Below are 13,597 nucleotides of genomic sequence, written 5' to 3'. Positions count from 1 at the left end.
AACCGCACATATTTTTTCTTTATTCATATCCAATTTGAAGTATTCTATGGATTCTAGTTTTTCTTCTTTTTTAAGCAACTAGTGAAAAGGTAACAACACTTTTTACTCCTTTGTTCATATAGACAGCAGAAAAATACAAATAAAAAGAAAACAACTTATTTTCTTCTTTTCTTCTCTCTTTGCTTTTTGGAAGCAAAATATCACTTGGCTCATTAAGGTTCCTGAATTTAAAAATATTTCCAAAACTGTACATGTCCCAAGCCTGAGGACAGAACATCTATAATTTAAAATGCATTTTCAGAGCAGTACTCTGTCTGTGCTCTCTTTTCCTCATCTGGAAAACCATAATTTCATGGTCAAGGCAGAAGAAAGTCATGGATGCCGCTGTCTGGATGGTGAGTTAAACGCAGCAGAATAATTCCTTGGGCTGTAATGGTGACAGATGGTCAGGCCACAACTTGGACGGGAAGGTGAGTACACCATGGCTATTTTGATTCCCTGAAGTACCAGCAGTCTGAAGTAACAAGGCTTATAAATTCAAAGAGTCAGCGCAATGTAAATGAAATATTTGTTACTCAAGTCTAAAACACGACGAGTCACCTGAACCGTCAGCAAGCGCTTGAGCCCGGCCGTGACGAGAGGCTGTTCAACAGCCCCAGCAAAGGCACCTCTGCTGCCCCGCAGCTCCGGGGTTCCCTCGCCAGCCGGACCCGCACGCTGGGTGTAAAGCACCCCCTGCCACCACCCACTGGGAAACCAAAATCTAAGTGAAACACAAAGACGATGGAGAACAACTTTTTGTCAAGGGCATCTGCATTATGTAGGGAGAATTAGGAAGGGACCAGCCCTAGAAAAAACCAGACTTGGATGACACCTGTATTTTTTAAGTGAATGCCCAATGGGAAGTAACAGATAAATATGTATTGTGGGCTGTGGCACATCTAGTCAATTATTAAACAAGCTCATGGTGTCTTGGATTCATGCTGTCATGTTGCAATAGCAATGGCAGGAGTGAAATCGATACCTTTAAAGCCTCAGTTGCTATATGCGTGCCCCATAGTGCCTATAAGCTATCTGCATCCAGAGGTGGGATCCTACAGTCTCTATGTAAATTATAGATGCCATAATTTAGGGGGGATCCCCAGCTGTGGCCCACTGGCACAGCTGCGCTGCATCCAGCTGCACTCAGGTGAGAGGTATTTTTTTAATCTGAATGTTTATATGCCGTACTCCGCCAGTTCTGAAGCAACACCAGTGGGGGATAAATGGAAATGCTAGTTTGAAACATGCAGGCAAGTACAAACACATTCCCTCTGGCAAAATCCAGGCAGATAAGGTATTACTGATGATCCAGAAATGCAGTGTTGTCCCATCTCAAACCTTAGCAGCAGATTTTCTAAAGAATAGAAAAGATTTTTAAAAATATTATCTCCACCATAATGTCAGAGAGGATTTGTGATGGATGCATGACATCTGAGCTCATGAGGAGTGTTTCCACTGGGTGTGCCAAACATTTGGGGACAGTAGTACGTGACTCTGTGGCCCGCAGGTCGAGGGAGGGGATTCTTCTCCTCTACTCTGCTCTCATGAGACCCTACCTGCAGTGCTGCGTCCAGCTGTGGGGCCCCCAACATAAGAAGGGTATGGAACAGTTGGAATGAGCCCAGAGGAGGCCACAAAGATGCTCAGAGGGCTGGAGCACCTCTGCTGTGGGGACAGGCTGAGAGAGTTGGGCTTGTTCAGCCTGGAGAAGAGAAGGCTCCGGGGAGACCTTATAGCACCTTCCAGTACCTGAAGGGGCCTACAAGGAAGCTGGGGGGGACTTTTTACAAGGGCCTTTTGCAAGTGCCTGTAGTGAACAGGATAAGGGGTAACGGGTTTAAATGGAAAGCAGGGAGGTTTAGATTAGATATCAGGAAGAAATTCTTCACAGAGAGGGTGTTGAAGCACCGGAACAGGTTGCCCAGAGAAGCTGTGGATGCCTCATCCCTGGAAGTGTTCAAGGCCAGGCTGGATGAGGCTTTGAGCAACCTGGTCTAGTGGAAGGTGTCCCTGCCCATGGCAGGGGGCTTGGAACTAGATTGTCTTTAAGGTCCCTTCCAACACAAACCATTCTGTGATTCCATGACAGGGGCTGCAGCATACATCTCCTCGCCTAGGAAAAAGACACTGAGCTCTGATGAGCTCTCTCCTTGCCAGCCATGTGTTGAAGCAAGCTCCTCACTCCGCTTCTGACCTCACACAGCCGTTCTTCAGGTCTGCCATGTTTTTGCTGCTTTCTAAGATTATTTTAAGAATTACTGTGTCTCCAAAGTGTGCCCAAGATCTGGGGAAGGCGGTCCGCCACTGCTGTGCTTTTGGGCATGTCCCTTGCAAGGGTGCAGGACTCCAGGGAGCCAGGTCCTTGGCCAGGTCCCGCCACCACTACCAGAGTTGTGCCCGGGTGGCTGCACAGTGTCACCTAGGGAAGAGCTGGCTGCTTTGCTGAGGGAGAGCTGCCGACGAGATCCAGATGGTGTGCAGGGAGGAAGGTTGTCCAGGTAAGATGGCTTTGGAGGGAAGCAGAAAGCGACGTGAGTGTGGGTCAGAGGCACCCCGGGGTGGAGACACCGGGCACAAGCACTAGCTACCTCTGCTTCCCATGTAGGAGCCCAGAGACTGATGGCCCCAGCAGAGATGCGGTTATTTTAAATTACGGTAAATAAATCCTAGAAGTTTGGGTCAGATGGACAATACTGGCTTTGCAGTGGGGGACTGCAAGGCTGTTACGAAAACTGCATCTCAACTCAGTGCACAATTGCAAGGAGTGGGGAACTGTCTGGACCTTTTGCTGCCTGGAGCTTGCGAGTGGACGTAATTCAGGTTTTCAGTTCAAAAGACAAGTTTCCAGCCCAAACCCAGGGTTCGATGTGACTTGCCCAGGCCCGGGCTGGCTGATGCGCAGGAGGCGGCGGCAGCCCTTACCGCAGTTGCTATGTGGAGCAAACAGGCTGTGATGAGGACTTGAGGTGCGGCCGCCCGCCCTGCAACAAGGGTGCGGGAGGAGTTTTATGGCCGCTGTTACCAAGGGGAAATTTGTTTGCATTAAGGGTTGAACAGGCACCTGCTTCCCTAACCTGAGGACAACGGGTGAGGAGGAGGGGACTGGAAGGAGTTGCGAAATGCTTGGCAGGCAGCGCGCTGGTGGCCGGGCTTTCGGACGTACACTCAGAAGTCAACAGATGGGTTTTAGCAATCCTTGACTTTAAGCAAATACTGAAGCTGAGACTTTGCCGCTTGATGGAGTGTTTTACTGAGTGAGCATTTCCACTGGAGCAATATCCCAACAAAGTGCGAAGAGACATTGGCCCCTGCTGAGCATCCGGCAGCTGCCAGAGATCGTCTGCACGGCTCTGCGGGCAGGGCACTGCCTGGCTTAGCATCTCACCAAACCTAGCTGTAGGCAATCACATTCATTTCTACCTTAAAATTTACGATGGCATTTTTATTGACCTGGGGGAAAGTTGGTTTTCCTTTTAAATTCTCCCTTTGCTAATCGCTGTTAGAGAAATGCTGGTTTTCACCTGCTCACCGTCCACCATGAGATAACTCTATTTTCTCTCCCAAATATATGAACTCAGAGAAGTGTTCTATCTATATCTCCCTTTTTTTCCTTCAGTATAACCTATTTTAACAATATCTTTAGGCAGGTTTTCAATCTTTCAAGCTTTTTCCTCAGCATCTGTAACAAACCCTCCAGTATTAATACATTCATCATGCAAAAATTTGATCAAAGCATGATACTTAAGAGGAGAAAGAAAAAAACCCAGAGGCCAAAGTTTACCCTTGGTATGACTACAACTGCTTGTCGCTTCCCTGACGTAAACAGAGATTTGATTGTTTGCTCTGGAGCTAAATTTCATCTTCTGCAAAGCTTTGACAGCCTGCAAGTCTAATAGCTGTGTGATGAAGTGCTGACAAAATCCAGCAGCAGTGAATCGGCACCCACCGGCACACGCTTGGATCTGGAGGCTCGGCTGTAGAGCTTTCTCATTTCCACTTTCCCCAAGGATTTGCCAAAGTCCACCACTTAGTTAAATCACCCTATGATCTGAAGACTCAGCAGGATTTGCATCCCAGAGGAGCAGCCTGCATCGCTTTTCCCTCTCTGTTAGCAAGGGCAAGATTTACCACACTGCTGGCACTCGCACTCTTTGCCTCTTCTTTTTTTTTCCCCTTTTCATTTTATGTGTGAGTCTTTTCACAGTGGAATACTAGAGATACCTGGCTTATCAATTTATTATGAGGTTTTATAAACCCAAAATGTCTGATGATAAATTGCTAAATATTACCTGAGCTTGTAACAGTATTTTTTCTATATTGGACTTTTCCCAGCAGAGACTTTTTCCACTTTCCTTCTTCCTTCCTATGCCCTTTCTAGATGAGACACAAGAAATACAGCTGAGGCTATGTGAGGGCAGAGAGTAGAGAGGGAATATAGCAACACAATGGGTGTTTATTCCCCTTCCCATCCCTCCCAAATGTCAGTGCATTCAAAAGTGTGTAACCCAAAAAAATCACAGCTGAACAGAACAACGGCAATTTACACCTTTTATTCCTGCATTGCAGAAGAATGTTTTATTTCTAGTAGACAAAGAAATATCAGGAATTAAAGTGATTTTAAAAATCTGGATTTAGAGACATTATTTCACATGAGAGGAAGCCCTGCCGTTTTCTCTCTCCAATATCACGGTATGCACTAAAATTCCTACTGGCATTAGACAGCTTAGTGGATTTGGGAAGGAAAATGTAGGGATTATGGGGTTATAAAGAAAACACAAATACTCAAAAAAGACTCCTCTAGCTGAGGTACTAATGGAACCAAAACTTCCTAAATACCAGGGGCAAAGACTGAGGCAGCTTTTCCTCACCCCCCTCCCCCAAGGGCTCAGACCTCAAATGAAGGCCCCATCCCTGGAAACGTGCAAGGCCAGGCTGGACGGGGCTCTGAGCAACCTGATCTGCCTGAAGATGCCCCTGCCCATGGCAGGGGGGTTGGACTAGATGAGCTTTAAAGGTCCTTTCCAACCAAAAGCATTCAGTGATTCTATACTCCATCAGCCATGCAGCCCTTCCTGCTGTCACACGGAGCGCAGAAAAGGCACAGCTCGAAGTTTCCAGAGGGAAGAAGCACAGGGCACCTGCTCCCTCCCCCCCCCCCTGCCAGCGGCTGGTGCATCAGCAGAGCTTCCACACCCCTGGAGATGCTCCAGCCCTCTAGCACATGGCTGAGAGAGCACCACCTGGACACTACTGCAGGACACCATGCCTTGCCACAGCGCAGGTCCAAAAGCCTGTGGTGAGCACCTGCCTCCCAAGCAAAGGCTTACCCCTCCCCAAAGGGGAGGCTGAGTGCCGAAGACACTGTGCAAGGGGGTGCGGTGGAAGGGAGCGTAGGAGAGCGGGGTAAGGAGTCTGTGACAGGGAAGTATTCGTATGGCGCAAGAAACCTGCTGTTCAACACACCTCTCTGCTCAGACCTCCTCCTACTCACCAAGAGCCCAACATCACCCCCCCTTTTCAAGCTCTCAAGCCACTTCCAGTGCTCCCAAGTGATAACGCTTGAGCCTAGCCAAAACTAAATCCCTCGCAGCGTGCCCAATTATAAAACTCCTTCCAGAAGTCATCCATCATCTTGAGCTTATGTTACTAAGATAAGCCTCTCCTCCCTATCCCCCTTGTGCAAGAGGAAGCCTAGGAAGCGCAGTGAAGGGCTCCCCCTGAGCTAGTGTGGCACATGTAAGCCCAGGTATTAGGAATGTCCACGAGTGAGATGCAGGTCTCTGGGAATCCAATTAGTTTGTACAAACACATTCAAAAGCTGACATAACGGGAGAGGAAAATTTGATAACAGCTGCAGCCCCATTTCCAAAGCCATACATCTTCCTGCTCCAGACCTCTCTTTATGTCAAAGGAGCACAGATTTCACTTTTTATTCTGCCTCCAATTTTTAAATCAAATTAACAGATGCGCTTGAGTGCATGCTTACGTACGCATAGCCACCCTAGGAGCCTCATCCAGAGTCCCAGTGCTGTGACTGAAAGGCCAGCCAGCATTTCTACTGTATGACAGGACCTATACAGGATCTGTATATATTCTAGCTGCGTTCTCATTCTTTTTGAATGGGTGATGCATTAAAAATAGTTTAACCAGGGAAGACTTATTATATGAGAAAACTGAGTTATTTTCCTCTACTATACCTATACAAATATCAAAGGCAAACTTCATGCCCAACCAAGAAGAAAAACTCCCTGTCACTTTGTATGTACAGCTTTGCCTTCTGTTTTCAAAGCTGGGCAGACAATCATCTCCTTCCAATTTGCTCAATTTTTTTGAATCGGTAAATGAAAAGTATTACTTTGCAAACTTTCTGACTTCATATGTTATCTGCAGGTTTTAATAATTTAGTGAGGATGCTGTTAGCACCTGCTTGTTTACACTGACTGAGGTCCATGGGGAGATCATCTTCCAAATGTGGTATTTTCACAGTTTGCTGTCTAAAACATGATAGTTCATTATCCATCTTCATCAGGACTCACACTAAACCTGGTACACCTTCCTCATCTTTTCTTCTCTGCCTTGGTGGATGAAAGGTTTGGTTTCATCGCTTGTGGCTGACACTTTCTCCAGCTAACTGCTACCATTGTAGCATGCTCTCCTGTTATTGGAAAACCTGTATATTGCACAACCATGATGATGTGGCAAGAACCTGCATGCCACTCCTCTTGCTTGGAGCAAGGCTAGCCACGAGTAGCTTTGCTACCAGCATCCTCTCCCTGGCTGCGCACATCCTAGACTGGCATCTAGGCGAAAGCACCCAGCGTGAACACAAACTCAGTGCCCTCCTCTTTACAGCTCTGCCTTTTAGGGATCCTCCCATCCTCTTCCCAGTCGCTCTCAAAATGAATAGAGCTAGCTGCGAGTGATTTGCCCTTTCTGTCAGAAGCAACTAACAAAAGTTGTTAGTTGCATCAACACATAATCTCTTCCAATGCTGCTCCTTGTGCCAGAGCTTGCTATTCCTCCACCTCCAGCATCAGTGGAGCACCAGTGCTGGAGGTGGAGGAATAGCAGGCTGTGGCACAGGAACCAGCTACATAGAACTACCAACACGCCACTCCCTCTGCACTAGCCCTTTCCTTTGCAGTCCTTGCATCTATCCCTCAAATCCCCTGTCGCACTCTGTGTAAAAAGGTGGTGCTCAATGTCCCTGTGATCGCTGACACAAGAGGCATCAAGGGACCTCAAGTAATAAAATACCTGCTAATATGGGAGATGGGAGACAGGATACCGCTCACTGCATGGGCTCACCTTGGGAGCCTTTGTGTGATCAGGGCGAGACCTGCCATGACCAGCATGTTGGGAGTTGACGGGCTACGACTGGGAGAACAGAAGAGGCAGCAGGTGCCTCTTCCCAAGCCTTTCAGTGGGTTTTCTGGGTGCTCGGTTGTCTTTGCCTCTTTCACTGCTGTTGGGCAGTGTGTGTTTTCCTTTGTTGAACCAGCCCAAACTCCTCTCAGGTGCATCTGTCCCTGTTTATTCCAAAGGCTGCGCAGATTCTCATGTCGGATCCTCACCAGCCCTTCTGCCTGTGCCCCTGCCAACGGCACATTCTTTTCTCTATTACAAGCACAATGCATTTCCAAGGGATGGGGCCGGCTGGGGAAAACCTGCTCTCTCTACCTGTTTTTTTTCAAGAACTGAGAGACCTTCCTTCCCCCATTGTTTCTGGGAGAAATGAGAAACACTCCATAAAGCAAACATGCCTCTTGAGCAGCTTTTGAAGCATGAGCTTTTTGTTTTTAGAGAAGTGCATTCCAACAGAACACACAAACATTGGGGGTCAGAAGGCACCACCGGGACTGCCCAGCCTGATGTCCTGGGTAGTGCAGGGAACAGGACATCCCCCTGAAAGGATGACGGGAACCCCGCTTCCCTGATAGAGATCGGTAATGCGGGGGTATACCCCTTCTCAAAGGTCATGTTTTGTTCATGGGAAAAGCTTTACTTTGCATGCTTTCTTCAAACAAAAAACCCCCAACAACAAGAAAGCAAACCAAACCATCATATAAAAGAATTCAAAGGGGGGTGGGGAGGAGTTTGCATTGGCAAAAGAATAAAGCCAACTCCTGTGAAATGCCTTATTCCTATGGAGTAACCCTCTCCTTCTTGCTTTCAGTTATCTTTTTGTGATTTAATAGAGGCGCCAGGAGATCTATTCTGCCAGCATGGAAAACATTATTATTAAAAGACCTGTTAGAGTCACAAAGCCACATTGGCTCTCCTTCTTCTTTCCCAGCACACAGGGATAATAAAGGCATAGCTGTTTAACACAAAGACACCAGACCTCCCCCAGCCAGCTCCCTACCAGAGATCCTCTGCTATATTTAGGAGCACAAACAGCTCGACGTACTACCAGAGTTTCAGGCTTGTATGAGCCATCTTTACTGACAGAAACACAATCTGTATTTTTAACTTAAATAATATCGAGTGTTCACCTAGAGTACTCAAGCTAACGATGTTCTGAAGAAGTTAATCTTTTTTGTACGCTAGCAGGCTAACGTCACTCAGAGTTAAGGGTCAGTAAAGTATTAAAAATTCCCTGTGCTTCTCCTTGAGAAGCAATAGGAAAGAAAGTAAAACGTCTTGCTTTAGTCAGAACACAATTACATTTGATCTTACATGTCGCAACTGCAATTATTCTTGAATTCAGCACTGGGAACATTCCTGAAGCTGTTTCACAAAAATAATTATACCAGGTCTTTTGGTTTTCAGAATGAGTAAAAATATCAATGTTGTTATAAGGTCTCAATGCCTTTAAATTCAAGGAAATAGAACAGGGCTTTCACTGATCCTTCCTTGCTTTTTGGAACCATGAACACAATAAATTGTCTGTATATCTATGCACACACACACACAAACAGACACTTGTACTTTGTGGCAAAGAAAGAGTAAGACTCCCCTGGGACCAGAGCAAGCCCTGAGGAGCTGCAAACTTACACCCACTGCCCTATCAATTAGCCTAATGTAAGCGTGTTCCTGTACAGTGCAGAGGTTAATGGGGGTTTAAGATGCAGAAAGTGTTTAGCAATACCCAGAATGAGATCCTCATTCAGCTTTATCTGCTATTCCCAAGAAAACTCAGTGAGCCAAGTTAACCAAATGATGAAGGCAACTGCTAACATCAGTGCCGAATATGGCCCAATTTTCATCCTTTCTGAGAACATCTATACCGCAATGGAGCATTTACTCTCAGCTCCATGTGTGGTGTAGTCAATAGTGTCATTTCAGCAGTTTTATTACGTTTCTTTAAAAGTTGATGACAAATCTTATCAAATGGCAGGTTCACCTGAACACAGAATAAAGCTATATACCAGGCCTACTTCCAAATATTTTGCCGTTAGCATGATGAAAAGTACAGCCTGCTTTGGCCAAACACAAGTAACGAGGAAAGTGCGTGAAATAAAGAGACTAGGCTGGGCTTTACCGGGTTCCTTGGAAATTCCTGCGCTGGAAGGATGAAATAATGATTTGGATCATCTATGAACCATCTGCAGAATAGTTTTAATATTGGATATTTAAAGTAGAGAGAAAAAAAAAAAAGAAAGTAGGGAATGCAAAGAGAGTGAATTAAATATTCCAAGAGAAGCCTGAGCCCTTCCAGGCAGAGATACACCAGCCTACCAGCTGAGACTAGCCAGAACATCAGCAGGTTGATTTCCAGGAGCTGCTCACGAAAGGTGCCATCAGGGGCCCTCAGTCCTCAGCACTCCCTCAGCTTTCCTTCATTCAGCCCACACCGCTCCGCTGAACCGGCTGCAGTCGTGCGCTAACCTGGAGTCACCTCGGATGCAGGGATAGCAAGAAGCCATGTCTCCAGCCCAAGGACCAGTTCGCCCTCCTGGGTCATCCTAGCATGAAGGAGCAGCGAGGACAGAGCGAGATCCAGCTGGAGCCGCAGGAAGGAAGCAAGAGGCGGTGTGGAAGGGGAACATCTTCCCCTGCATTCCCTCTGCAGGGCTCTGGCTGCAACCACCAGAGGCCAGTTCCTTCCTCCACATCCACACAAACGGTGCAAGAGGTACAGCCACTGTCAGTGCAATCTCAATCCTCTGAAATTGCCCAGGGCAGCAGAGCTCACATATTTCAGCAAGAACTGCTACCTTGTAAACACATTCCACATTCCTGTTGCCTTAAACCCCACCGGCCAAATGCAAAGCTGAACGGCCTCTTGCCTAGCTGCTGTACTAGGCTCTCTCTGAAGCAGTACGTGTGGCAGGTGTTTAATTGTGAAGGACCGTATTGAGCCTCCTTGGACACTTCCTAATTTAGTCCCTCTCGGCTGTCAATTGATAATCATTGTCTTGATCCTAGATGAGAAAGAGATGAGCTATGGGCTCCTTTCTCTTCCCTCCACCCAAGTAACACTCAGATCGCTTCCAGAAAAAAAGAGCACAAGACTTTTAACGCAAGGTCACAGCAATACACGACTACCGCAGGGGTTTTGGGTAGGAGTCCAGTTAAGTTGGACAGTCTGCGTAACCCAAATAATTTCTTATGTGAACAGGCTGGAAGGTTGCTTTCTGACCACGCCACAATAAACAACACTGCTGAGTCCTTTCATTTTTGCTCACAACCTTCCTCCACAATCTGTAAGAAAAATACAATCACGATTTCACAAATATAAGAGCCCGGATTTTTTGTCAGTTACTCCCTCACGACAAGTACTTGCAAACTTTTCATTCTTACTATCCGTTCAGGATACATTTGCTATTTTGTGTTTCAAAGAGAGGAGATATTTTCCTGCAGCTCTTCCCTCCTCACATACTTGCAGTTCTGTGCTCCAAACCACACTCTGTGCTCCAAAAACAAGGATATGAGCAAATGGAAATAACTGCCACTTGCTCAGACTCTTGTTTTCCGCTTCACTCCTTTCCTGTAGCAATAACCTCCGTGAAAATAACCTCTGGCAAGTCACTCTGCACGTTTCATCTCCAGTTGCCACTTCAGACTTACAGCCTTTTGGAAGTCAGTACTCTGAATGCAGCTTAATAGCTTTTACTGCTGCCTGGTCAGAAGTCCCGAGCCAAGTCTCTAGCGTGCCCCACACCACCTGCACAAGCCCACTCATTCCCTTGGACTGGGACGTAGAAAACATTTGCATCTGCCAATTTGTCCAGGACAAGTAACAGTGAGCATGTGTCTGCATATATGCAAAAATGTTACATGCAGCACAAAATGAGGAGAGAGGACTGGATAAAGTACAAGAAAGGACAGCATTCAAGAGCTCAAACCATCCCTGGCAGCGTTTATAACAGTAAGGGACATAGTCACTGGGAGGGCTCCTGCTCCTTATCTATCCAGAGCAGCAGAAGAATACGCTACCAGTCACAGTGTCATACCAATTGTGCATCCTCTCTCATCTGCAAAACAGATGGATCCAGCCCTGACAGCGCTTTCATCTTAAACCGGTGCGGGAAGAAGGGCAGTAAACATGACTATATGATGCTGCTGCTCCTTAGGTTTAATTTAACTGTATGACAGAGAATCAGGAGGAGAAGGGAGGGACTGAGAAGTGAAGTCCTGCAGGGAGCACACAGGGGGATACATACTGCAGCGGGGGAGCATGACTGGCCTGTCGGAACAAGCCGTTGTTTAGAGAACGATGTCAATGTTGTCACGATGCTGCCGCTTTACTTGGAGCCGGAGAGAAGGAAGGAGAGTGGAGGAGGCAGCTGCCAGCTCTTGCGGCTCTCTGAAAGGCCTGAGATACAGACCTGTCCCTGACCTCAAGTCACCTGGGACTTTTGGGGGAGCATCACAGCATTCCAAGAAACTGTACTACAGAGGTACAGCTGTTTCCATTCATACCCCCCCAAAGCCTGCCATGGTGAATTCATGCTAAACCAGTCCATACATGTACAATGTTGGGATGACAACCAGCCTACAACTTGAAAAGGCCCTCCAAACGGGAAAAGACTTGTTGGCACCTGCATTTTACAGATGGGAACAAGCGTATGGAGAGATTAGGTGCTTTCCACAATGTCCTTCAAGAAGCATTTCTCAGAGTAAGGACCAGAGTAAGTCTCTGAGTGGTGCTCAGCTCCAGGCCTCTCCTTGGGTCCAGCTCCCCATGGCACCCCGTGATGCAGTGGAGAGCAGGAGGCAAAGGAAAACGGATCTCCCTCAGAAGGGGGTCCCATGGACCACTGGTGGGGTGGTGAGAGAAATCTTCCCCATTTCCACATCACCATTTCCCCTCAGTCTCTTCTCACTTCTACCACTGGGGCAGAAAATCTTCCTATCCCACCTCTGACCTGCAGAGCATTTTCCTTGTGAAACCCCTTGCTAGTTTAAGACTGCTCCGGCAGAAAACTCTCACATGCACATTCGTCCCCGGCTGCATCTCACTCTAGGCAATACAGAAAAGAAGACACTTCAGATATTAATAGGTCTAAATCACCTTGTCCCAAGGAGACGCCCCTCTGCAGAGGGTAGAAGGATGCCAGGGTTACCTAGCAGCTCATGCTTGGGTGTTCTGCATTCCCATCCCCACCGTCCTACCCCCTGTGCCAAGTAAGCCCCAAAGGCTACACAGGGACCCAAAAATGATGTTTAAAGGGGCAGAAAGGAAAAGATCTATTCGGAAGCTTATCTCATTTGTCCCCAGGCTCCTTTCTTTGAATATATCACAAATGTTTTACCTCAATACTCAAAAGCCTGATGAGAAGCAGGTTACTAATTTATGACTATGACAAGATTATTATGGTTAATTTAACATGTGCAGGCACTTAACTAACTACTGTTGGGAAATATTTGTCATTAATTCAAAAAATTCCTGCCTGCAATTTGGCAGATACAGTGCAAGTGAGCTGCAGAAATCCAGTATGACATCAAGAGCTCTCATCTGCCATCACCTTTACACGTGACTGTACAATACTTGAGCTCTGCCTGATTTAAACGACCACAACAAAATATACCGCAGCATTCATAAATTAAATGTCACTGGCATTCAGACACTAGAAAAATCTAACTTAAGAGTATGCTTTTCAGATATAGGAACAGGAGCAGAGAGGCACACAACCTCCCCATGGGGAGCCAAAAGGACACCACTGGGAGAAAGGATGGCAGGGCAGCATTCCTGACCAAAGCGCAGAAAGCAAGGCTGTGCTGGTAACAGCTGCCCGTGGTGGGCCTTCCTCCCATCTACTGTGGGTCTGCCCTGACCCCAACCAGGTCAGGTGGTGCAGAGTGAAACCCCTGGTTTCATTTAGGGGCAACCTGTCTCTCAGGCATGGCACAGCCCTCCAGAGCCATCCCACCCCCCGAGTGGTGCCACCTCCCACCTCCCTGGCCATTCCTGGGGAGGGAACTCCCCACCTCAAACTGCTGTTTTGCTTGCTTTCCCAGGGAGGTGGGTGAAAAATCTGTGTGTACAGAGCTAGTTACAGCAACAAATCAAAACTCCTGTCCAAAATGGCCAGTCTCATGGCACACTTAAAGAACGCTAGCACTTCTTGGCTTTTTCTGACCCCCTGGGCAGATCCTAAGTGCCAGA

Source organism: Eurypyga helias, unplaced genomic scaffold (genome assembly GCF_000690775.1).
Source record: "Eurypyga helias isolate BGI_N326 unplaced genomic scaffold, ASM69077v1 scaffold9204, whole genome shotgun sequence".
Classification (NCBI taxonomy): domain Eukaryota; kingdom Metazoa; phylum Chordata; class Aves; order Eurypygiformes; family Eurypygidae; genus Eurypyga; species Eurypyga helias.
Note: the sequence above shows the minus strand (reverse complement) of the source record.